Source organism: Copadichromis virginalis, linkage group LG10 (genome assembly GCF_057382275.1).
Source record: "Copadichromis virginalis isolate Kocher_CV1m ecotype Utaka linkage group LG10, C_Virginalis_male_GT1.1, whole genome shotgun sequence".
In the NCBI taxonomy this organism is placed as follows: Eukaryota; Metazoa; Chordata; class Actinopteri; order Cichliformes; family Cichlidae; genus Copadichromis; species Copadichromis virginalis.
This window is the reverse complement of record NC_140627.1, coordinates 32,220,134-32,246,441: the sequence shown is the minus strand read 5'-3', so window position 1 is coordinate 32,246,441 and position 26,308 is coordinate 32,220,134. Positions and strand designations below refer to the sequence as shown.

Genomic DNA, 26,308 nt, shown 5'->3' with positions numbered 1-26,308 from the left:
TGCAGTGCTGGATCCTTTACATCGCATAGACTTTAAAGTCATCAATCCGCAATACTGATTGACAGTGGGACAGCAAACTGCATTATAGGTATTAATTGCCTTGCTGCTGTATCGAGAGCTCTTTTCTCCTTAAATACTGGACGACAGTTTTGCTTGTTAATTCAGATTTGCTTACACGTCCTTTTAGATGTTTAAAAAATGTCTAACAACGAGAACTAAATGAAACCCAGCAGTGAAACAATCCCCCCCCATTAAAAAACAGAGCTCTTACGCTCCTCTGGGATTCACACCACTTCAAAGAAACCCTGACCTTCCTACTTCCTCTGCTCCTCTTCAGCACTTCTTTACACCTCTTTATGACTCACTTACTTACTCTTGTTTATAATCTCGCACCTTTTTTCTCTCCTGTCCTTCTTAGTATCTTCTCCTACCTTGTAAGATCTCTCTTTGCTTTCCATCTTCCATCGCCATCAATGAAACGAGACATTAATCAATACAATCACAGATCTCCAGGAGTCAAAGAATTTGTTGATGTTCTGGAAGCTTTTTTTTAAGTTCTTCATTAAAATGTGCTCCTTGTGAAGCATCCAAAATAGGCATTTGTAAATCTGATCATTACCTGTGAAGCATATTGCACAACAGGAAGTGTGAATCTAAGATAACACAGCGAGGAGTCAAGTCCCTGGAGTTGGGTCTCTGCAAACATTAACTTTGTGTTGGCTTCGTTTGTGAGATAAGGTGCAATTTTGCACCACCTCAGTGATTTATTTGATATGTAATTTCCTGTTAACACAGTACAATTACCCGGGCAGCCTAAAAATGTGACTTGTGTTACCAAATGGTTTATTTTGGCTCAAACCTTGGCTTAAGGCTTTTACTAAACGAGTTGTTTTTTTGTTTTGTTTTTTACGTTTTTTTTGTTTGTTTTACAAAAAGTGTCTAAAGGCATATGAAAATGCCTTTAGACTGCTGTGACTGAGAGGGACGTCAGCAAACCAAGCTGAAAGAAGTCCAAAACATTAATGAGGTGAACGTTGTCTCATTCAAGCCATCATTACGGCGCCTGCTTAGATTGAGACTGGCATTCACAGTTACTAGCTTTTTAGCAAGCTTCCAGCTTTGTGGTTAGTTAATGGTAGGTTAGTTAACAGTGTAGGGATGCAGTTAATGGTTTTTAGAAGTCCTGTTTTGAGGCTTTGAGATTAGCATTTCCACTGGAGCCATCTTGGTCTGGAGACACATGGACTTGGACACATCCCCCCTTGGCTAACGACCTGTCAGTCAGCTACCTCCATGTTTTTTCACGTTTACGGTTCAGTTTGTGATTCAGTCTGGCTCCTTTGAAGAACCACTGTGGGTTTCTGATCCACCCAATCACCTGCTGGGTATTTAAACTTTTATTCTTCTTAATGAGATGACAGTAAATTTCTAAAATTCTGACTTCCACAGCGATGCAATCTTTCAAAGATCCAAAGTTTGTGCCGTGATTGTGCTCATTAGTGGGCTCTACATCGTATGGTTCATTGTTCTTTTTAGTTACATTTTTCCACATAGCGATACAGGGTTCATTCAAGTATACACTGTAAAAACGATAACTAGCAATTGTTGATTTCACTAAAGTTTTTAAATTAAACTGAGTTAGAAATAAAACTTTCCATTTACAACCTAAAAAAGCTTGTCTACCCAACAAATTTCTTTCATTGTTGTCCTAACTAAGATTTTCTAGACAGCATAACAAAGATTATCAACTTTTGAGCAGAGTTTCTGAGTCAAGTTGGGAACCAGTGGGAAACCCCGTAGATGACTGGCACATGTGGTCTGAACAAGTTTGAACTAAACCAAACGGACTTTCAACTGAGCCTGAGCAGACCTGAGCTGTGTGATAGTGGTTTACCATGTGTTCTAGACTAAAAACCTCCTAAGAAAATTTGAACCATCGTGGCTAGATTTGGATGTAAATTGCAATTTTTCGACCATTGAGGATTTTCACTTCTGCAGTTGGAGTGTATAATTCTTTTGGACAGGTGCTGGAGCTCCGACCATTTACCCTAGCAGGTAAGCTAACTACATGTGTTATTAAGATTTTCTACAAGCGCCTAGGCTGCATCCTCCTGAGGACCCGGGAGGATGGAACTAGTAAAACACTGAAAAAGGCCAACTATAGCATTTTTAAGTTATCTAAGTGACTTAATTGATTTCCCCCCGGCTAGCTATCGAGCTGGTGGGTAACAGACGTCTCCGAAAACGTCGGAGCGCTTTTGCAAGCATATGTTGTCTTAATAAACTGAACAGATATTAGCAATTTACACAGCTACATTAACGCCTGAAAATATCTTAAAAGTTTATTTTGTGACCCAGAAAGAGTAATATTAAAACTAATTCCACAGGTAGAATTTGCACATGCGCAATAAGGATCGGGGAGTCCGATCCGTAACTTTTTTTTCTTGTTTTTTTTCTACATTATATTGAAATGTTTCAATATTGCAAACATTTTAAGTGATGCTTATTGTAAGGAGGACGTATTTCTCGGACACATTTAGAGGAGTCCACTATGAATTTGGGCAGCCTTCGTCGCGCCGCTGTGTCGTAATCGGGCTACAAGCAGCCTCTGAAGGTTTTAGCTCAGAGTAGTGGCCCAGCGCAAAAAGTAATGTTTAATGTTAAACACTCTGATATTTAGACAGACATCACTAAATGACGGTATCTCACACTGGCTTTTTACAGCACTTCTGCCATGGTAAAACTTATTAGCTTATTACCCGTTTTGTAACCAGTTTCAATGTTATCTTTGCATGAAAACGTTATGTTAACCTTGACAACAAACTGGGCCAAGCACGCGTTGTCATGGAGACGCTTTCATGGGTCGGTGTAGGATATGTGCGCCAATTATATGACAGTGATATAAGTAACTTGCATATTGTCTAATATTGTTTTTTCACTTTTTCAATAGCACTGTTACTTTAAAGTAATGTTTAAAGCTGACTTGACAGTTTGTCAGCTGGTGTAAGATTGCCTAATGTACTGTAAGTTAATGTCACACGCAAATTAAAGTTGTACTTCATGCTCTGTATTATAAGATTGCTACATTTTCAGAGCTTTTTACATAATGGGGAAGGAGACAATATTTAAGGAATGATTGTGTGTTGTTGATGTATATTGTGTTACAGATAGTATTATTTTTTCTTTAGTTATTGCATTTTTTTTATCATAGTAACAAAAAAATGTTTGAATTCAAGCTTGCATTTATGTTACATGTCATGTATGTTATCAATCATATACTTGATATAGTAGACAAGTGGTTATATGTAAGTTAATATGATTCCTTACATATTTTTTTCATGATGTCTCTGGTTTTGGCTTGTTGATGTATTCAGCTCCTGCATCTATGGATTCCTTCTGTGTGTTAGATATGGATGTTTTATCCCATTGCAAAAGTGCTTTTGGCAAAATTGACTATGTCTCTTGTGTTTCAGGGGTGGATTTCATGCAATGCCGATTTTGCAAATTCACAAGCTCCAGTCAAGAGACTCTTTTGAAACATTTCCGCCTTCATCACGGACAAGGTGCACATTGGCCATGCATTCACACAGACTGTGTATGTGTATTTAAAACACCTGGAGCATTACGATCACACCTCTCAAGGTCACACTCAATAGTAAAAATCCACAAAAATTCCACATTTCAGTGTGAACATAATATATATTTGCATATTGATACTGTTTTTTGTGGAGGGTGTTTCTATTCCTGTGCAAAATGTGTATTCATGAGAGATTTTTGAAGTAGGTTTTGCGGTTGATAACACAGTCAGGCATACAACATGGTGCAGACTGTACAAGGCAGCTACCCAGAAATTTTCTGTGCTGAATAAATGGCAATATTTTGGTTATTGTCTTGTTTAGATATCTGAAGAATTTCATCGGATCACAAGCAAAGACCTCCTGGGGACGTTCAATGCATCCCTCGACAAATTTGTGCCTGGCCTGCTGAAACTATACCGGTCTAAGAAGGAAGCTCTTGGTGAGGACATGGAAGACCTCTTGGATAAACTTGATGAACAGGTAAGTGCTCCTTTACCTGACATTTTTAGAAGAGAGTATACCTTGGTCATAACAGAAAAAAATGTTGGCTTCAGCCAAAACACATCAATGGAAATGAATGTCATCAGTCATTACTTTGTTTTTATTTGGCGGTATTTTATTTAATTTGTAAAAAGAAAGTAAAATCGTTAAAATGGTGTTTTGTTTTTTTAAGTTTTACATGTTGCTGGGCCTGATCTGTATTTTATTTTCATTACTATAAGAGTTCTGATTTTGCATTGTGTGTAGGTACACCACGTTACTATACTAATTTAAATGCTTGTTTTCCACTGAATACTCTTTAGACATCTGACATTGTGTCCCACCGAAAGACAGCAGCACTGAGAGGCCTGCCCATTTTCCTCGGAGAGGATGCAACACAGGTTTTCCTGAAGTGCTTAGTAAGTACAAAAAAGTAATGCAAGAAAAACTAGTTGCTATGAGATGTTTTTAAAAGATGATTTAATCCAAAATGGAAATGTCCACTTCCTCAGTGCAGTCCAGATAATTTTATGGTGAGGATTGCAGTTGTCATAACTCTCGCTGCTTTTTTTTCTGCTGAGGAGCACCTGGGCATTTTTAGTGGGAGTTCAACAGCAGAAAATATTTTTGTACAAAACTCATCACAAGGTTGGTTGGTGAAAGATATTGTGCCGTTAATTAAAGGAAAATAAGCTTTTTCTTTTTAAAACCTCCATGAGTCAAATGAGCATCATGGTATAGAGGTTAAAGTTAAGATCTTTAGAAATGTACTTTGTCTTTAATTTTTCTTAGCTTTCAATAATTCATATTTTACTTTTCTTCTCTTCAGGACACTGACATTTTGGAACCAGTGTTGAACGGTGCATCAGTTGCCATCCTCACCATCCTGCAAGATGACGATGCCAATACTTCTGTTTGAGAACAGGCTGTTGTGTTGGAAGGGGACATCGTGCTACATAACATTCCAGACCTCTCTACTGCCTTGGCATACCTCTTTGGCCTTCTGTATGCCCTCAACATTGATTATCCAAAGCAGATGAGTTTACCTTTGAAGCAATTCAGGGCATCTTTTTTGAACTCGGTGGCTCTCGATGCTCACAGCGCATAAGGTCTCTAAAAACAAAGCTTTTGCTGTGTCTGTTAATGGGGAAGCCAGACATGAGTTTAACTTGTTCTTAAACATGTTCAAGTGCATTGTAGAGTCATGTAAAAAAACAAACAAAAAAAAAAAACAGTAGTTCAACCCCTTTCCCTCTATATAATTGTTCACCTGTTACAAAGAGTTGCATATTTAGTGTTTGAACTGTTAAAATTAATTAGGAATAAGTGAAGGAAAGAGGGAGGAAAGGAAGAAGGGAGAAAAGAAGGAACAGTCAAAACAGAATGGTTCATTTTGACCTGGTCGGTCAATATGAAGGTGAAGTGAATAAGTGATTATTTGAAATGTAAATATTAGTCAGATGAATCTGTATTATTGAGAATCTATGGTGAAATTTTGTCTTGTAGGATTTTAAAAGATTTGTTATAGTGTTTTTCACTCCACCTGAAGCATGGAACTGGTATTTTACCTGATAGTTCGCTGTTCATTGATGGTAACATTTCTAATAACTTTTGACTTCTGTAGTTCATCATAGTGAGCCCATGTAAAATGTCAATGTCTGGGTACATAGGCAATTGTTTGTTGCACTACCCTATTTAGTGTGCAATAGTTAAGTTAAGCTTTTACAGGACAGTCAGGGTGTGAACGTGAATGACTAAGCTGCTGGACACTTTTCTTTTTTTCTGGACTCTGGAATTTTAATGTCTCTGCTGGGGTGCTCAAAGCACCCTAAAGAAACTGGCAACACGTTTTTTTTCTGTTTGTTTGCTTTTTTACAGAAATTCACCCCACTGCCCATGACCTTCTGAAATATACTGAAAGTACTGTTGAAAAAAATAAATACGTTTTTACATAACATTCAGTTGTGCTTTGTTTTATTCTATATCTGTTTGAGTGTTTTTTCAAGTACGATAACAGCATACATTTTTCTTTATTAATATTGGTAAATTTTCAACTCACTGGAGTAAGAATTGTATGATTATTCAACAAGAATATCTGTGTTTGGTGAATTTAGGAATACATGGCCTTGGAGGGAATAATTTTATGTTAATTCAACAGGAATATCTTTGTTTGGTGAAGGCAGAAATACATGGCATTGAAACCAGAATTTCTTTGTTAGACTTACAGGATTATCCTAATTAGGTGAACAAGTAGATCCAAGTTGGCAGAACATGAAAATATTAGTTAAGTCAACTACAGTTGGCAGAAGTTGAGAAAACTCAAAAATCTCTTGCATCATGTTGCCTTGAAATTTTAAGTTTTCTCAACTTTTTCTTTTTTACACTGTATTTAGAAAGCGACTGAGTGCCTTTTATGTGGAAGTTTTCTTTTGAAAAACAGCAAGAATCGTTTAACAGCATGCTAACTGCATAGCTAGCTACACTGAGTGCTTGTCAGCTTTAAAAGCTCTCCAGGCTGTTTGATCTCCTTTGCGCTCTCTACGTCCTGTGGCCTCATTGTTCTGATTGGATGGCGCTTGCCTGTTCGAGGCTTAGACCGTGTTTAAAAAAAAGCTTTTCAGACTGAAAATCAGGGAGAAAAGAATTTGATTGGAATATTTTCACTCATTCCATTGTTTAGCCAAACCTGTTATGTTCTTTGTTGTGAAGGTAAAAACTAACTTTAGCCAGAGAAAGAAAGAATGCATGATGACACAAAGAAGCCAAAGCAAATTAGTTTCTTAGCGAGTAAACTACTGGATGACCTGTTGCTGGCATTAGCTGACAGACTGGGCGTGAAGGACCTTGCTCAAGGGTATGTCAGCAGTAGTAATTACGGGGATAGAGTCCTGGTGTTTGAGTCTGTCAGGCTCAAACTAATAACCCTCACGTCACAGTCGTTTAATCGTTCACAATAGCCACTTGATGCCTCATTAGCAGAGTATTTGGAGGTTTTGTGTGTGTGTGTGTGTGTGTGTGTGTTTTGTGAGTAATCAAACACCGACATCACTTCGTGCAGTGAACATCTAAGCCCAACAAAGACAGTGTTTATCTGCCAGTTAACTTCTGAAGCAGAGCTACTTGTTACTTCTTCTTAGTTGAGAGATGATGGGAATGTATTTTTTTTCATCGCACCGCTGTCAATATCAGGCTCAATACTGTTCGCAAAGCAGCAGGCAGCATGATGGATGAATCATTACTTGAGTATGAATTGAGTTTAAATCGCTCGGCAAAGTTTGACGCCTTGTTATATTCTTGAACTTGTCTTGAACCCGCTTCAAAAGCCTTCGTTTTAAAAAAAATGTCTGTAGTCAGCTGCTCCACTCGACCAGGAGGGAGACCAAACCCACTCAGACACACTCCCACTCAAACAAAATCACATGAACTGCTCTGTCATAAACAATGTCTGGATAAATCACTTTTCTTACTCTTACAGAACAGCAGATAAGAAAGTAAAGAAAGTTGCATTTAAGTAAAGAAACTTTCTGATGACAGTCAGCAGGAATTCTTCAGATGATAACATTATCAAATAATCTACAGAGTATTTCTTTGATTTAATTTAATTGTTTAGCCAGTAAAAAAAAAAAAAAAAAGCCCACCGCAGCTTCTTTGAGCAGACGGTTTGTTTTCCAACTGTTTATTATATATGAGCAGATGTTTGAACACTCAGGGGGAGAAAGAAAAAAAACACAATAAAAAAGTACAAGTCCTTGGGCAGAAAAACAAAGATCCATTCACTTATTAGCACCGAGATGGCGAGAGATTAATTAATCAAATTCAGCCTGTGCTGACACGTTAGACTCGTCTCCAAGCACACCATTAGACATATGACAGGAATCATGTTGGTGATAAAAACAAGAGAATGAAACCCTAAAAAAGTCTCACGGATACATCTTTTATTTATAATTTGAGCAAATGAATTAAAATTACTGGCATGAAAAACAAACTAGAAATTTGCATTTTTGTGCACGGTTTCTAACTCCAGTCCTGCACGGGCCGGTATGAACGGAGCTAGTCTATGCACGTGCTAATCGGTCAGCACGCTGCTGTGATTTGTTCCACGACGGTTAATGTCTGGACCAGTTAAGTTTTTAAGGAGACCTAGTTAATTACACATTAAGGGAAAAATTCATGTTGACTGTCAGTGTCTGATGAGGCTCCTTCTTTTTACTTGTTTTAACCTTTGTATGTCTTGTTTGGTGCAGGTGTCAATTACTGGATGTGGAGTGACAACAGCCGTTTTACTCCAACCACAAATCACAGCTACAGGTAATTTTACCCACTCGTCTCCCCACCGGACTGAATGCGCTAATCAGTGATTGTTGAATGTAATCTTGTGTCGTAAACCGCGCATCATTGTCCATCCAGGCTACCTCATCAGGACATATTGGTTTCCGTTGATGATAACCAACAGTTTACTTCTTTCAGTCTATTTCTAGCCTTCAAATGAGTTTCACTGAAATATTTAAGCTAGACTGCAGCAATGAACATGTGTGAAGCACAAAATTGAAAAGAACTGCTAGAATTTTGACTGAGATGCCACTATTACTGAGAAATGGGGTGCAGTAAAAGTCCATCCATACAAGTACAGTCTACACACGTCTACCCCTAAAGATGATTATTGGAGTAACAAGTTCAAGTATCTCTGGATCATTTTTACAAGTAATGGGAACATGGAGCGCGAGTTGGACTGGTGGATGGGTGCAGTCCCAGCAGTAATGTGGGCCCTGTATCCAACTGGTGAAGAGAGAGCTAAGTAGCTGAAATTAGTGTAATTTGTAGGGATGCTGGGCTCAGCCTTAGAGAAACTGTGAGGAGCTGGGGGTCTAAAAGAGCCTGTTAAGGGGGTTTGGGAGCCCAGGGTGCCTCCTGGGCACCTCCCTTTGGAGGTTTGTTCCAGGGATGCCAAACTGGAAAGAGACCCTAGGGCAGACCAATTGTTTATATTTCTCAGCTGGCCTGGGAGTGCCTTGAGATCCCACAGGAGGAAGTAGAAAGCATAACTGGTGAGAAAATGTCTGGAATACCAGCTTAGTCTGGTGCCACTGCAACCCGACATCTGATAATGAATGGATGGAGGACGGTAACTAAGTTTATCTTTGAAAGACTGAAAAGAAGTAAAATGAACTAACATATTTTACTGTTTGAGATCCAATATCACAAAGCAGTCTGTTTTTGACCAAACGCAAAAAGAAGTTATAGTAAGGGAAAAAGCTTACTTGTGAATTTCAAGGTTTAACTGCTTATTTAAGCTTAATGAAAAGCACTTAAAACACTCTGTGCTGCATTTGGAATGATTATATGGTGGTTGGAAGTTTAACAGATTCTGGGCCTTTATTCTCCCTGTGCCTTGTGCCTTTTCTCTGGATGCACTGTGTAACAGCAGTCTGGTGAGGAAGGAGCGGCTAGCAGGTCCAGCGAGAGTGTGGTGTGGAGGTTAGCCGGATAACTCGAAGCCAGTCAGTTAATTCAAACAGACTTTTATTCATTGTCAGCAACATAAGACCATACAAGCCTGGTCTCCACGGCTCTACTCTGTTTGTACATACATGAGCGGGGATCGGTAGTCGCCGGCGCCAGCCTGTTACAACAGTAAGGTTTCTCCTGAGAACATGACATGAGCTGCATGTAATGACTGCCGCTATACTCACACACCCACTAGACTCCCCCCAACTACTATAACAGTAGGGAAACCACCCCCTAGTGGTGCTATAACACAATAAGGGTTGTTGCAACTGGTTCCTGCCACACTCCCAAAGATGTGCTTGATGGGGACATTTGTGACTCTAAGTTGACCACTGGTTCAGATGTGACATAAATACAGGCTTGAGTAGTCAGTGAGACTAGATAAGTGCTTTACAAATGCAGCTCAGTTTTCATATAGATACATGAATAATATATCAAATAAATTCCCTTTCAAACCTCTGTATTAACCTTATGCTGGGCGCACACTGTGCGATTTTTGGCCCATTTTGAGCCGATTTTTGAGTCGTGCGACCGTTTTGGCGATCGGCCCGATTTTGGCCTTCATTGTGTGTCGTGCATCGTGTAGTATACATGGGGTAACGAGAAGCGATTAACATCTCACGATCATCCCGATCATCAATCGCTTGGTCGTGATGATTTCAAACCTGTTTGAAATTTCAAACCCGTTTGAAATCCTCGCGACCGTCGTGAGGCTGTCAGCGCAGTTTCTCACGCTGCTCACGCGCAAACACAAATGTCAGCGAAAAAGACGGCGCAGCACGGCAGTGCAGCGTGTGATCTGGACACAAGCGATGGAGGCACAACTTGTAGAACTATGTCAAGCTCACCTGAGCCTTTTCGATGTGGCCTCACAAAATTATCACGACCACAACAACCGTGAAAATAGGTGGATTTACATTGCTGCTCAATCACAGCTGCCTGATCATGTTTTTCATTAGCAATTTAGCAAAGTTGATGGTGGTGGTGTGTGTGTGTGAGTGAAAGACAGAGAGGGAGAGCAAGCGACAGAATTTCTTTTATAACCTTCATTTTATGGACGCACAGTGTGAGCACTCAGGTCGCATCAGAGCATCGGGCCGTATAGTGTGAGATCTGCATCGTGACCTATGAACTTCTAACCCCTGCGAGTCAATCGTGCAGTTTGAGCAGAAGCTGGCTAAAGTGACTGGAAAAAAAACAAAAAACGCACAGTGTCTGCCCAGCTTTAGAGCATATGGGCCGCCTCTGTCAGACTAGCAACCTGTCCAAGGTGTACCCCACCTCTCGCCCTGTGGTAGCTGGGATAGGCTCCAGCCCCCTGATAAGGATTAGAGGAAGAGACTGGACGTATGAATTAATTCCCTTTTCACATCCGTGTGTCCTTGAAAAAAGTTGGTTTTTGTACTGTTACATTAAAGAACAAAATTGCCACCATAGGTATAAACCACAGGGATACACATAAGTGCTGCCTGTCAGTGGTACTCACAGGTCTATTTGAGAGGGTGTGATCCCACTGACAAGACCACTGTCGGTATCAAATAAGGTTCTTTATTTCTTTAATTTTCGAGAGTGTGCAAGTCAAAAGAAGTAGTTGTTTATAACAAAAACAGGGACCCTTCCAGTAATGGTGCCGAGGTTCCTGCACTAGGGAGTAATTAGACGTGACAGTATTAAACACCCTGTTGTCAAGACTGAACAGCTGCCAATGCGGCGTGTGATGTCAGCTTGACTGCTCAGTTGATATTCTTATTTTTGGCAAATAGGATACACTAAACTGCTTTTGCTTCCCTTCAGTTACTGCAGCCTTTTGCAAGCCACTTTGCAACCCATCTCCAGCCCATCTACTTTTACATGCTGATTTCTCTACCAGGGGTCTTGATGGGGAAACAGAGCTCTACTGAATGAAAGCAGGTGGAAAGAACGCTCTCTTTGACTGTGATATTCTTGACTGAAATGGCTTTAATGTTCTGTGTTTTGATGTTCTTTCATGAAATAAAACGTTGTAATCGGTCTGATTTTGGGAGTAAAAATGCCCCCAGATTGCTTTACTTGATTACCACAATTAAATGTTGGAATTTATGTCTCTCCAAGTTTGCATTTAAGAGCAAGTTTTGAAATAAACTTGAAATAAAGTACAGCCATCCATCAGCACCCTTAGCAGTGGTAGGTGTGTACAAATCTTCATGTACTTATTTTCGTTTGGGGTTCATTAAATTCCTCTGATTGTTGTATTTGGGAGTTAAAAAGCAAGACGAGCATTAAGTACGTTAAGGGCAAGATTTAAACATCTCTCAGCCAGCAACCCGCCAGGCCATTCTTTTTCATTTATGTGTGCTTTTGTGTTTTTATCTCCTCATGTTTTGTAATTATGCATTTTGTTGAATGTCTTGCAGCGAGCTAATTTTCCCATTAGGGGCTATAAAATCTTGAAGTTTAGGTTTATTAGTCATCCCCTGAGTGCTGAATTCATGAATTTAGCAGACTCTGCCTCAAATATAATTAGTTTCTTCGTCTGTAACTCCATTTCACAGTATTAAATGTACGGCTTGCCTATTGTCCCTCTCTCATTACTTTAATTCAGCTAAAATGAATTGCATGTGAACTGTGAAAACAGACCGGCGAAGGTGTCGGGGTCGACCTTTTTTCCCCTCTCCCCTTCTCTTTCTTGGCTCTTTCTTCAATCTCTCTCTCTCTGATGACCTTTCAGTAAAGGCTGCTGAAGGTGCACGGGTTTAATTGTCCCCAGTGCGAGCCAGTAACTCGGATCTCATCAACAGGATGGGATTTAATGCTGCCAGTATCCAATTCTGCATTCTAGTGGCAAGAATGGGCTGTTTGGATGCAGCCTGGGACTAATTCGTGGGGGAGGAAGCTGGACTTGAATGAAGAAAACCATGTGAGCCTCGACCCTGACTGCTATTGTTTTTTTTCTCTTTTAAATCTATTTAAAGTTGTTCTTAAAGCCAAAACTCCACCTTCTTATGACCTGTACCTGTTTTTGTCAGGTATTACTGTAACTTTCTTAAAGCCAGATTGCAGACAGATGCATATTACAAAGAAGATCTAAATAAAGAGTTATGTGTTAGTCAGATTCTTTAATTTATTTAATGTATTGAATGGTTTCAATTCAAGTGCAGTGATAAAAAAAACAAAACAAAAAAAAACTGAGCCACTGATGCTGCCAAAACTGGAGCAACAGTAAAAACTTAATTTCCATTTAAAGCTTAATTCAACAATTTTTTTCTTCAAATCATTTGCCTCAGAGTTGTGGGGCGAGTAGCAAACAACTTTATTTTTAAAACTCACATCATTTGATTTTATTAGAGTTTAAAGTCATTCAGTATTCAAACAACGGGACATTTTGAGTGACAGCTGGGGGCTCCTGTCTGCAGGGCTTTACCTCTTCTAATTGGCGTTGATGAAGATGACCTCTTAGCCCTGTTTTTAGTGTCAGTTCCTTCTGGAGCATTTTTTATGTAATCGTCTGACAAATAATACAGAGTCCAGTGAGATTAATTGAACCATTCAGTGCATTTCTGCCCCAGTTTTGGTGTGCGAGGTTCTAGCGTGTTAACACTAACGAGCAGACACACATCCGTCTCATGCACATTTGCTGTTTGTGGATGTAGCTTGCTAACCAAGCTAGCTAGCTGACAGTGTAACACTAGAGGCAATCTGGAAGAGCCGCTCCACTTCTTAACCAAACACTTTCCAACCAGTCATGACAGATGGCCGCGCCTCTTTTATTGCAAGATCTGTACCTTACAAAAATAAAGCTCACTGAGGTAGCTGTGATTGTGATTTGGCGCTACACATCATCAAGCTGATTTTTCATTTCAGTTTAAGTTTGTATATAACAAACACTGAGTGGTGTACTAAGGATTTAGGACAGGACACCCTCCTTTCATAGTGCCTGTTTTCAAACATTAACATGATAATTAGAAAATTATTCGGGGTGTTACTTGAGCCTGAGGCTGAACAGTGTATGTATCAGAACCTTTGCTGTGACTGTATGAAGCCAGAAATATCACAATCCAACATCATGGTAAAATTATAGGTGGACAAACATTAAAAAGAATAATGTTGTTTGTTCTTTTATCTGTAATCAAAGGCATCAGCCATAATCATCTGCTCCATTAGCACCCGCTCCTCCTCCACTCCATCTTCTCTTTTTTTTTAAATTTCTCCCAGCCCACACCTTTTTTCACCCATGAAAAAGCTTATCAATGCTACTCGGAGGAAGGCAGGCTGCAATCAGAGGGAAAATTACAGCTCTTTCTCCTGTCACTATCACCAGCAGTTCACAGCAGACCCAGGAATGTTTATCTTCAAATGCATTATGACTAAAATGCTATCTGCAAAGAGAAAATGGTCTCGTATTGTAGCCTGTCCTTTTTTTACCTGCTGAAATAGTTATAATTGCATTTTCAGGAAAAAAATCACTTAAAGAGTTAAAAAATTTAAAGACCTGCTTTTAGGAAAAATGCTGCCTCCTAAAATGTAAGCATGCAATCTAAGTTTAAATGCATTTTTTAAAATAAAGTTTAATAGAGTTTTTAGAGCAGCCTAGGAGTAGCTGGTTACACCATCAGTGGTCTCACGTCTGTGTGATTTGCAGATGATGTGGTCCTGTTAGTGTCACCAAGTGATCTGTTGAATGCAAAGTGGCAGGAACAAAAAGTTAAAACTTCGCATCTGAGGCCGTGGTGCTCAATCGCAAAATCAGGTGGATTTTCTGCTCTGGGCTGGGGATAAGTTGTTGCCTCAAAAAGTTTAGCTACCTTGAGCTCTTGCTCTGAAGTTGGGGAAAAGCAGAGTGTGAGATTGACAAGCGGATCAAAGACGAGCTGAGCCTCAAGGCACAGCTGTCATTTGATTGGTCAGTCTTACCCTCAAATACGGCCACAAGCTGTGGGCAGTGACTGAAAAATGAATGAGAGGTCGAAGTCTAAATGATTTCTGGCTTTTTCCCCTTTTCTTCTACTTCCAACTCATCAGGGCACAAAAAGTTACAAATGCTTATCGACACAGATCAAAAACAAACTTTTGGTTTGTCTTAAGCAGAGAGGTTTACTCATCATCGCTAACAATCACTTTGAATATTTGGGGAGCTTTTTGTCCTGTACTGAGACCTGACAGCATCAGCAGCCTCTGCAAGACTCTTACAGCTTATGAGTCACAGCCCACTCCACTCAGTGAGCTATTCCAGTGCCCCCCCCCCCCCCCGATAATGACTGCGAATTGAACAGGTAGCACTGGAAATGACCTTTGCTTTGAAGTGGTTTTGGGTCCACTGTCAAAGATGGACGAGGAGCTCAGTCACTCAGGAGGTCTGTTCCTCCTCTACATCACGAGTAGCCAGTTGAGGTGTTTTATGAATATAAGGCGATTTTATTTAAACTGTTTTTCAGCCATAAACACAATACCTCTGAAGTGAGGCATTGTGTTCATTGCCAACGACCAGGAAACTTCAGGATAAATCAGGATAACTTTGGGAGAATTGATGACTCCGGGATCGCCTCAGCAGAGCTCTAAAAGAGCAGGAGATGGAGGCAGGAGGCCTCTATTAAGCAGACTACTCTTGACCCAAAGTGTAAGAAAACTGAATAGATGGATGGATGAAGAGAAGGAAGCACAGAAATACACAAGAAAATAATGCTACGTGCAGTTAAACAGTTTTAACTGACCCAGTTCAGCATGCCAAGAATACCTCCCTTGGACAAGATGGCGCCTGTGTTTGGCTTTGCCGCTTGTGCCGCTAGTACAGCTCGCTGGTATAGTTTTATACTGGCCGCTGTTGTCACTTGCAATATTATTTTTACCGTCCTGTGTTTTGATTTTGTCTCTGCCACCAATACTTATGATTGGGGCATGATGTTGTATATCAAAGATTCAATGGAGAGCTACTGTGACAGCTGGGACAGTTACAGGAAATTTTTCCCTCCACCCTTTGTGTGTTCCTCACCTGACTGCATGTTACCGTACATATCGGTGGGATTTAACACGAAGAAAAGAAGTAGGGGAACCAGGGCCGGTGTCCAGGTGCGACTGAGAAGGTACCGAAGATTAGCTTCTTGGATGTGGGAAGAATCCCGGTGCCTACGACCAATTCATCTACTGTCACCTGGTGCTGACGCTACACTTCAGTTCCCAGCTCGGAATCTATGGTCTGATGGCCCCAGACGTGGCAACAAAACATGGATTATATACATCTGAAGGAAATTTGTTCGTCTGGCTGCTCCGTCATCGGAGCTCCACGTCTTTCGGGACGTGGCGGAGGTCTCGCTGTTGTGCACCAGGACAGATTCACATGCAGACTGATGAATTCGGATTCTTTTACCTCATTTGAACTTCAGATGATCAAGGTCGGCTCTTTGCACACCTTTTATTGTATTTTAATCTACCGACCTCCTGGCCCTGCCGGAGTCTTTTTAACTGAATTTAACGACCGCGCACTTGTTTTAAAACTCGTGGTGATCGTGCCTTTCAGACCACGGTTGTGGAATTCTCTCCCACTGTCTCTTCGCTGCACGGACTCCATTGATTCTTTTAAGAAACAGCTGAAGACATTTTTATTTAGAAAAGCATTTGATTAATTTCTTCTTATGCTGTTTTTATAGTTTTATTGTTTTACATTGTTTTATTTACTTACCTTAACGGTACTAAAAAAGTCCCAGTGCCTTCAGGCACTCCAACATTGCAATGAAAAGCATCCACAGCATGCACTCTCATCCACCTGTGATACAATCAAAAATCACTCTTGTACTGCAATCGTTGGCAATGACACAAAATGATTATTATTTGCAAGTGAAAATTCAATTTAGCGCTAAATGCGGTAAAGCAGCGTTTACTAGAAAAGGGCACATTGAACGAAGGAGAAATGTCAGGCACAACTACGGGCTGAAGAGAAATACAAACAATGGTGGTTATTTGCTTTCAGGACACCTTAAATAGCCTCACCCAGAGGTTAATAGAAAATGATACTGTTTTAAGGCGGACTGAAGACTCTCCAGCTGCCACTGCACCACTCTGGCTCAAATCACTGGGTCCCATAAACCAGCACAACAACAAGCACCACAGCTTTTTATATGACAGGCCGAATTTAACTCAGCTGTGTGTGTGTGTGTGTGTGTGTGTGTGTGTGTGTGTGTGTGTGTGTGTGTGTGTGTGTGTGTGTGTGTGTGTGTCTCTGAGCCATAAATATGGGTGGCACTCCTCTCACAGATTACAGGAGAAGGTAAACAACTCGGGGGAGCTTTGAGGTCATCTCCCCTGCTCTGTATATTACAAACTGCTCCAAAGCCTCTACAATTATAACCGAGTATGGGTCATCGCATAAAGGACTGGTAAAGGCCGCCTCAACCAATCGATGGTTTGGCTTTTCTTTGGTAATCTTAAGAACGGGCGTATTTTAGCCCAAATCATGAGCTTTTCTGCAGCTAAATAACGAGGTTAGCATCTGAACCTGATTTAAAGGAGAAGCACACACTCAGGACATTAACAGCTATCTGGATGAGTCACATGGTTTATGCAGCCTACCAGTGGACCCAATATTAGCAGCATCGGGGCATTGTAACACCAGCATTAAACAGTGAGCCAGAGGTGCCAGCGCATTTTGATATAGTATTAGTATTCAACACTGTCCACTTCTGTCCACTTCCTGTCCACTTCCTGCTGTGACAAAACAAATTTCCCACGTGTGGGACTAATAAAGGTTATCTTATCTTATCTTAACTCCCTGGAATAAGAATGGTTTCAGGTACTGGATTTAGCTTCTGGTTGTAGACTCTTTAAACCTGTATCTTCTCTACAGACCTGCTGGTCTTGGTCCCCCGTTCTCTTGATTGATGACCTCAGGTAACACTGGTGAGGTCACAGCCTCAATTAAAAGTTTCAAGTCCTATTGAGTATAACATAATGTTCATTTTGTAGATCATTCCCCCTCTTTGCCCAATTTCAAAACACCAAGATGACCACAGCCAAAACACTCAACTCGAGGCTTCATAAATGCACTTCACTAACCGGTGGGTGTAGTTTAATTACATTTTATTTATATAGCACCAAATCACAACAACACTCACCTGCTTTATAATGTAATGAACAAACACTTCCTTTCAACAGGAACAAGCTTCCAGCAGAACCAGGTTCAGGCCAGGACTGCTATGGGTGACGGGTTGACTCTATAGCTTCCATCTGTATATACAGACTATAATGTCATAGATACAGGATTTACCCTCTAAGGACTTTTGCTTTGAAGTTCATCTCTGCTAATGAAAAATGTAATCTGTGCATTTGTGGGTCAAAAACTGCTCTCACTGTAAAATGTGAAACAATTGCAAAATGTGATCTGTGTTTGTGTGCATGCACGTGGGTGAGTGAATAATAAGTTGAGAGTTTTCCAGGAGCTGCAAAGCTTCCAAGCCTGTGCTAGCTGGTACCATCTTGGTCTAGCACCAAGCAGCTCCTCTATGTTCCCTTTGAAACTTGATAAATCTTGCAGGCAGAGATGTGTAGACATTTCTGTGGGAGATTTTTGGCTTATTAAAAGATACCATTGTGGCAAACATATCATTTTTTTTAGGATGCTAAAAGGGAGCACGCTTTCTCCACAAAAAAATCTGTTTGGAGTCACAAACAGCAACAGAAAAATTAAAAAAAGACTTTTACTGAAGCAAATTTCAAAGGAGATCTTTACCAGCCTGAAATCTTCCATAGCTGTGGAAGATTTAACATTCAAAAATAATCTGCATTTGTCTTGTACTCCTCCCTTCATCCTCTGTTTGAAACAAGCTGTTTTACCTGCCATTATGCCAAAAGCACCTGTCTTCTGATTGGCTGCCCCTCAGAGACACAACGTTTCAACAGCAGGTAGGTGGAGCCTTAATGCTCAGACGTCTATTTTGAGTCAAGTTTAGGCTGAAAACCTGAAAGTGACCATTCAGAGCATTTTGAAAACCACTGATGGCTGCCGTTGCTACCTCTCAGCCTCCCAATAGATTTACCTGTGGTATTATTGTGTGGTTTTCGGAATACATGACCTCTGACCTTTCCATTTCAAAATCCTGCATTGCCTTGTTCTCAAGTTTGATCACAAAGTTGAGTGACCACGCTGCGATAACGCCCCATAAGCCATATAGTTTAACCACGGGGTGTCCAACTCCAGTCCTGCAGGTTTTAGATCTCACCCTGGGTCAGCACACCTGAATCAAATGATTAGTTCATCACCAGGCCTCTGGAGAACCTCAAGACATGTTGAGGAGCTAATTTAGCCATTTAAATGAGCTGTGACACGTCTAAAAGCTGCAGGAGTTCCCCACCCCTGGGTTAAACAGACAAAACTAATTAAATCTCTGGCACAGCTAATTATATGAAACTTTGGCCATGTTTACTGTGAACAACCACTATTGTAAAAGCAGGCAAAGCACAACACAGGTCCCCTTTAGTTACTTGCACTCCTTTGAGGTTCCAAATGGCAGCAGGATATAAAACAACCTGCTCACACGATTACCACTGGCTCAAAGTGAAGGAATATGTAATCTTTTTTAACTTTCCCAAGAGCACACAAGATAATAAGTGTAGTTGAAAGGTCACTTTGACAAAGGGTGGCACAGAAAGCAGCGTTTCAAATTAATGACAACACTCCAACAGCCAGGTTAAAGAAGCTTCTTTTTTTCTAAGAAACTTTCAGGTCTGACTTTCTATTTTTAGTCTTATTCAGTAAAATTCCCCAGAGGCGCCCTGAGACGTTCGATAAAAAAAATTAATAATGCCGGTTTGGGTGGAGGAAGAGTGTCTGCATCTCTTTTATAGGGGAAAAGGATTCTCAAAACAGAACCAGTGAACACAGAACAAAGAGCAAAAACACAGGCGCACATTTAAACTTTCTTTATCTATTCTAAAAATGACAGCAGCTCCAACTTCAAATTCAGAGACAGTTATGGCCTTGCCAAATTTACTGATGGGATTTGCAATTAATGAACAACCAGCCACAAGTAAACAACATCTGACAGAGAGCATTCTGGGAGTTGGTGAGTGCTGGTGGTTTGACTGGAGAGGAAGGTCAAGCTCCCCCTCTGGGTTGGAGCTGCTGGCAGCACCGGCCTCACTCTGGGACTCGATAGAGCTGAGGCTTTTGGTTCTACAGCCCAGTGTGGTGCTGCTGCAAACCTCCACCTGCTGGCTCCGGCACTGTCTCCCAGGAGCAGTGATCCATATCACGCAGTCACAACAGTTCACCTAGCTTTGCTTTAAGTACAGGCTCCGGTGGGGATAGCGGGTACAGGAGAGTGTTTTCTCTTATTTGTCCCTCCCTCCTCTCATTAATCTCTCGCTGGCAGCAGGGAGCGGGCAGACCGACCGCGGTCCTGTTAAAGTGCTCCACTGTAACAAAGTTAACTTCTGCCCGTCTGCATAATGATGTTTTGTAAATCAATTGCCTTCTTTGAATATGCGCTGTGTACACAGTATTATGAATGCCTGAAAGGACCGGGAAATTATCTTTTTTTTTTTTTTCTTTTTTTTTTTTTTTTCTCTCTAAATGACATCAGAAACAGCAGTATGCGACATTACGTGATGGCAGAGCTTCAGTTCATCCTTTGTCATTTTTTTTTTTTTTTTAATAAATAGGACAGGGGGAATGAATGAGAGAGAGAGGGGGAGAGAAAGAAAGAAAACCAAAGGGGAGAAGAGACGGTGAGAAGGGGGGGGAAGAGAGACAAAAAAAAAAAAAAAACTCCTGGGTCACCTGTATGGAGAAAAAAACAAACAAACAAACAAACAAAAACAAACAGAGGAGACAGCAAACAACAAAGAGCAACATAATAATAGAGAAAACAAAGCACCATCACAATAAACTAGCTAGTCATAGATATCAGTATTTACTAAGTAATAAACGATATTGTGCAGCACGCAAGATAGACAGCGCACAGTGTGCTTTGAGGCAGCAGCCAAGAAAGCTTTAGTCCGCGTCTGTGAATACCCATGTGTGCATACCTGTGTGGATCAGCATGCTTGCATTCCAAAGGTTTCTCCATGTAATGATCTGCTAGGGAGTGTGGGGGGGCCACAGCCCCGTCCTCCAGGGTGTGAAGCGGGTATGGAGGAGATCAAAACTCCAGACATCCAGAGGCCCCCAGAACACAAGAGACCATGGAAGACCAACAGAGGGGCAGCCGCGCCACTGTTCCAGTAAGAGCTGAGGAGAGTCCCAGATGAGGGCTCGCCCAGCAGCCGCGGAGCAGAAGTCAGGGGGAGTTGCAGTGACGCGCCCGTGAGCTCCGCCGGCCCCCAGCTGCGCCTGAGTGACCGAGCCCTAGGCCGAGAGGCCGGGGGCACCCCACCTCCAAAGGGGCCCGAGCGAGCCCCAGGCCCCAGGCCGGGAAATTATCTAAAACGGTTCAAATGACATTATCTAGATTCAGACTCAGAGATGATCCAACCTTTCTGTGATGGACTGTGACTTCTTCTTCATTTTGATTCAGATCAGAAAGGTTTTCAGTCCCATTCTGGCTGCAGATACTTGAGTATTTTCGATTTAAACATGTGCACGATGACCGAGTGCAGTGGTTTCACATAAGCCATGTTTCAGTGACTATACCACCATTTCTTCAGCTTTAAAATTAAACTATTTGGACTCAGCTGCAGTTTAGGTAAAAGTAACCTGTGTTACATTACAGTAATACTGAAATTTGATACACTGCTTAAAGAAATTAAAGGAATGCTTTTTAATCAGAGCACAGCATGAAGTCAGTTAATCTTCTGGGATATTCATCTGGTCATTTAAGTAGTTTCATGTGCTTTGGTGTTAATGAACAGGTGCACTAGAGGGGCAACAACGAGACGAACCCCGAAACAGTTGTACCGCTGCCCCTGCGACCTGGACCCCGGGGGAAGAAGATGGGTGGATGGATGGGTTTCTTTTATCTCTAGTCTTAATCCATACTGTACAAGTGATGCCTTCAAATTGTTTTTTTCAGTTTTATTTGTCATAACTAAACCACAAAACCAACACCAGTGGTGCAAGATTTAAACCCAAATACTTGGGAAAATATGTATGTCTATATATATATTTTTTAAATGACCCCAGGCCAGGATTTATGATTTATTTGTAAGACTGAAAGTGTACATTGGGAAATGGCAACGATCCCATCCTGTGAATGAGACACTAAATGAGGCTAAGGTGGAATCAGAAAAGGTTTTTTGGACCAGCCTGGAAGGACATAATTCCTCTCAGGGTTTTTAAAATTGTATTTCTTTGACTAGGTGTGCGTGGGGGGCAGATGAGGTTCAGATAATCAAGATGAAAGGAAGTGTTCACCGAAGGCTCTCGGTTACACTGGTCGCCTCCTACCTGCAGCCAGCTCCTCTGGCTGAGAAACAGGCCTGGTTTGCTGGAGTGGAAAGCCCGGGTGGGAGGGCAGCTAATACATCACTCACCCTCCCCCCTTTAACTCATTACCTCACCGACTCCAGTCCATGTACATGAGGTGCAGCCCGTTTAATCTGTCTCAATCTGAGAGTCCCCGGCTGTCTTTGCTGCAGCGGCAAGCCTATTTAAAATAATCGGTGGCTGAAAACGCAGCTCTACGAGCTGTACGTCTCCTGAGACAGGCGAAGAAGTAACAGACTTGTACACAACTGCATGACGAACAGCACACAGGCATAAAGTCAGCTGGAGCCTGATTGAAGCTGCAGATCGTACAGACAAAGCGCATCATTACAGCCTACAGATCCTGCACAGATCCACACTTTCAGAGCAGATCGGCGCGTAAGTCTCCTGCCACATTATCCGCTCTCTGCACGACTGATGCAGCGATTAGTTTGTGGGTCTCGCAGACCTTTTCAGACAGAAGCAGCAGCACAAGAGCAGGAGCCCACGGGGGATTTCAGCTGCACTGTTGTGGCTGATGACATAATGAAAAAGGAAAAGTGGGTGAAATGAAAGTGGCTGCTCTAATTAAGTACAATCTTAATTAGCAGCATTTTAACTCTTCATTTGAAATTTATGGTGATTCTATTAACTTTTAATGACTTGCCTGCCCTGAGCTCTTCTTGTTTCTGACACGGCCTCTGAAGCCCACCTGCAGGTGGCCCACCGTCCACAGCTGCTTTAACCCCCACTATAGAAATGTTCAGCATTGCATACAAAACACCCAAGAAAAGTGTAAATATATTGGAAATCAAATTAAGAGGACAAAATGATCCAGTGCTAAAGATATTCTTCAGTACTGATGGAAAAACGAAAGTAGATTCTTACCCAGGTTAAACTAAATGTTTAGGAAAGGTTCCTAAATGCTTCCTTTATTATCTCCTTTAGCAAAGGAGACACTGGAGAATCCTTCCTAACGTCAACTTAGATTTCAAAGCATCAGGTCATTCATGGAAACAACATAACTGACAGGCGATGCATGTAAATGCATATCTCAGTCTGGATGGGGTCACTTTTACTAGAATGATAATGAAAATCTTAATAAAGGCAGGAGTTAAAGTGGATCAACTCTTCAGTGGGAAGTCTATATGTGACTGAACAGCAAGGTGGAAGAAGAAACATTTCCCAATAAAACCATTTTATTTCAACATTATGACAGACGAGTCTTTTTTTAAACCTTAATTATAATTTATTCTTAATAATCAGGTGATATTTTTCAGATGCATGTCAGCTCTTACAGCATCCCTGAACTAACACAGCTGCAAGCAGGGCATTAATGCTTAGCCAAAGCTGTGCATGTGATGCAGCGAGAAACGACATTAGTAAAAAGTGAACGTCGCTCCAAACTTGTCACTTTCTGATCTGAAGCCTCTCGGCTGGAGGCGAGTGCTCAAACCCAACCAAACGTCTCATGTAAACGTTTCCATTCATTTCCACGCACATCATTTTTACACTCCATGGTGCACAAATAATTGAATCGCATTGGTGTATCTTTGCTTGCTTGTGTGAACTCACAATTGTTCCAATTGCATCAATTGATAATCTGCTGACCTGCACTAATGCATGACTTCAAAGGGGCCATTTGTAGAGCATGGAGCTCTCAAGTTGAACTTTACACACATTTTCATAATAGCTCAGAATACCGAGGACAGCATTTCCTCAGATGGGGAAAATGTCATGCGTGACCTGATGCGTTTCTGCTCTAACAACCAGCAGCTGCATCAAGTGGATCTGATGCATTGATTTGTGGGATGTGTTTGAGCTGCAAAATGTCATTAGAAAACTTTCAGGACACCATAAGAAACTACATGTTTGTACTAGGTCACGGTACACTTCACTGATGTTTGTTCCCCTGAAAGAGTTGAACTGTTTGTCTGGTACAACAGGCTGATGAAATCTAAGTTGGTGAAATATATCAAAGAAGATCATTAGTGAATCCCTCCATGGAGGAAAAATACACTCAAAGCATTTGGATGTTATGCAATTTCTGTATTTTTGCCTCGATAGGCCACCACAGAGGATTGAGATCAAACAGTCAAGATGTGTTTTAACACAAGGACCCATAAACTGTTTAGGAACTTTTGATAACCATTTTTTAAACATAGTTCCCCATTTTCAGAGTCTGAAAAGGAACCGGAGGGAATACCAGAATTTTAAATATGTGGATTGTTTTTAATACTTTAATATTTTAATACTACTTTTCTGTTAATAATTGTCTGAAGCTAGGGGGGAAATGAGCGGTTGCACTGAATTCTTTTGCATTTTGCAAATGACTTGCAGGCAGTTGCAGTGCTCAATTTGTTGTCTGAAGGTTGCACATGCAACATTCCCAACCTGTGGCCGACCTCTGCACAGGTCACCTGGTGGGAAGTGATCACAGTCTGGCTTGGACAAAGTTCACTCACTCAGTGGTTTGCAAGCACTCGTCGTCTAATCTAATCTATAAACAACGTCTAACAATCGATTTGAGTCATTCTGCAACTCATCTGACTCAACTGGTTGCCAAATGATTCTATTTAAGTTCTATTTCTATATCAAAGCAAGGCTGCCCTTATTCTATTTTGCAGTTGTTATATTTTGTGGTTTTTCCCATTTCTGGTCTGTGAGGTAAAGCCTTGACTGTAGACGGCAACAACCATTTTGTGATTTTCACGGTGTTATTACAAACAGATTACTTGTAATTATCACCTTGAAACCATTTCAGTCTGATAGCAAACGGACTCGGTCTAACTGCCATCTTATCCCCATCATGAGTTGCTGTCGAGACTGGAGTTGATAGAATGTGGTCACAGATCAGGTCCTCGTCTTAGAAGCAACAATTTCACCGGACACTGTTGCAGTAATTGTGGTCATGCTGAAACTCTGCACTCGGATTACATGTCGAGTATGATTTGATTTAAAAGTTACCGTGCTGGTGCACAGAGACAAAACTACAAAAAGTGGCCTAAATTTAAAGAGATCTCTGGCAATTCCACCTTAAAAGTAAGAAATGTCCACCTGCAGTGTAGCAAACGACTGGTCGCCACTGACGCCAGGCCTATAACTCTTAACTCTTAACAATCATACATGCAGGGTGCTGTTGGAAGGAGGTTGTTTAAAGACCATCCAGGCAACAACAACAAGAAACAACAAGAGAAAACTATCTACAGCCATTTTTTGTAAGAGTGAAAGGCATTAAGGCTAAATGTAGGAGGATTTGATGTTTTGCTATGAGACATTTATGCAGGTCACTAAGTGGCAATATAAAATTCACATTAATAGTAAAAAAAAAAAAAAGCTCATGTGTACAAACATTTAGTGCCAAATTTTGGCATGCATACCGACACAGTACGACAAAGGTTAAACTTTGATTAAGGGGCGCTCGCTGTGCATTACTAAGTAACCTCAGAGCCTCCTGCGCACACAAGCATCCGTCTCCCTCATGTCCACTGCTTGTCCATATTCATTATTCACACGTTTCTATTATTGCAGTCTGGAAGTGACGGAGTTATGCAGAAATGAAACATTTACACTAAACCTCCTGTTCCTGCTCAGCACAGCTAATTTGAATACATTCATTGATTTGATTAAAAAAAATGTAAGAATTAAAAGTGATAATTTGACTCTGGATTAAACAGCAGACGCTGTGCTGGACGTGGCGTCCCTACGACGTCTTTAATTACCTTTGATGAGGAGAGATCAGGTTTGAATTCAGATTTGTGTAAATGCTGACCTTTGAAGAACTCTGATCATCGTATACGGGAGAAAGAACCCAGTGCAGTTTAGTGTTTAATTAAATAACGTTTTTTTGTTAAAACATGTAATATAACACTTTGGTTTAGCAGTTAAAGTAGGTAGTTATTTGGTGAAGTTTCCAAACTTGCAGTCTGTTAAAGTTGAAAATACTTCAGTTTTTTATTGTAAAGATAAACAAGTGTTTGAGTCTCGTGGACCCCCACTGTCTTCAAATCAAACACAATTGATGTCAAACGTTTGTGCTGTGAAAACTTTGGTTTGTGCTGTTTTTTATTTTAAAGATATTACTAAAAGTTTCTAGACCAGCCTCTTTCTTTACTGTGAAAAGGTTGTAAAACATAAACCAGTGTTGGATATTTTTTTATTCTGATCACACTCTTTATAGTGAAAAACTAGGTTAACTTTCTTAAAATAAATTATGCATTCTGCATTGAATTTGCAAAATACAAACCTCCTTCTCCCCATCCAGCCATACTCCTCTCCTTCATCTGGCTTTTGGATATTTAATTTCAATAATAATCATAATAATGAATAAATAAATAGTAAATAAGGTGTCAGCAGCTCTGCCATATATGCAAGAGCC

The 26,308-nt window shown here is 40.8% G+C and overlaps 1 protein-coding gene and 1 long non-coding RNA gene across 4 annotated transcripts in view; one reads left to right on the top strand and one right to left on the bottom strand.

Annotated features, from left to right (window-relative positions):
- Positions 1-26,308, bottom strand: part of sgcd (sarcoglycan, delta (dystrophin-associated glycoprotein)) — a 431,268-nt gene that overhangs the window by 129,212 nt on the left and 275,748 nt on the right. The gene's annotated exons all lie outside the window — the stretch shown is intronic.
- Positions 1,670-5,978, top strand: LOC146700815 (uncharacterized). 2 transcript variants are annotated; one of them, XR_014922617.1, is made up of 5 exons: positions 1,670-2,055; positions 3,474-3,563; positions 3,900-4,058; positions 4,382-4,477; positions 4,888-5,978. It is a non-coding gene; the product is annotated as an uncharacterized LOC146700815 (long non-coding RNA). The 2 variants fall into 2 exon arrangements; XR_014922616.1 differs by lacking the exon at positions 1,670-2,055 and having other exon boundaries at positions 2,641-3,563.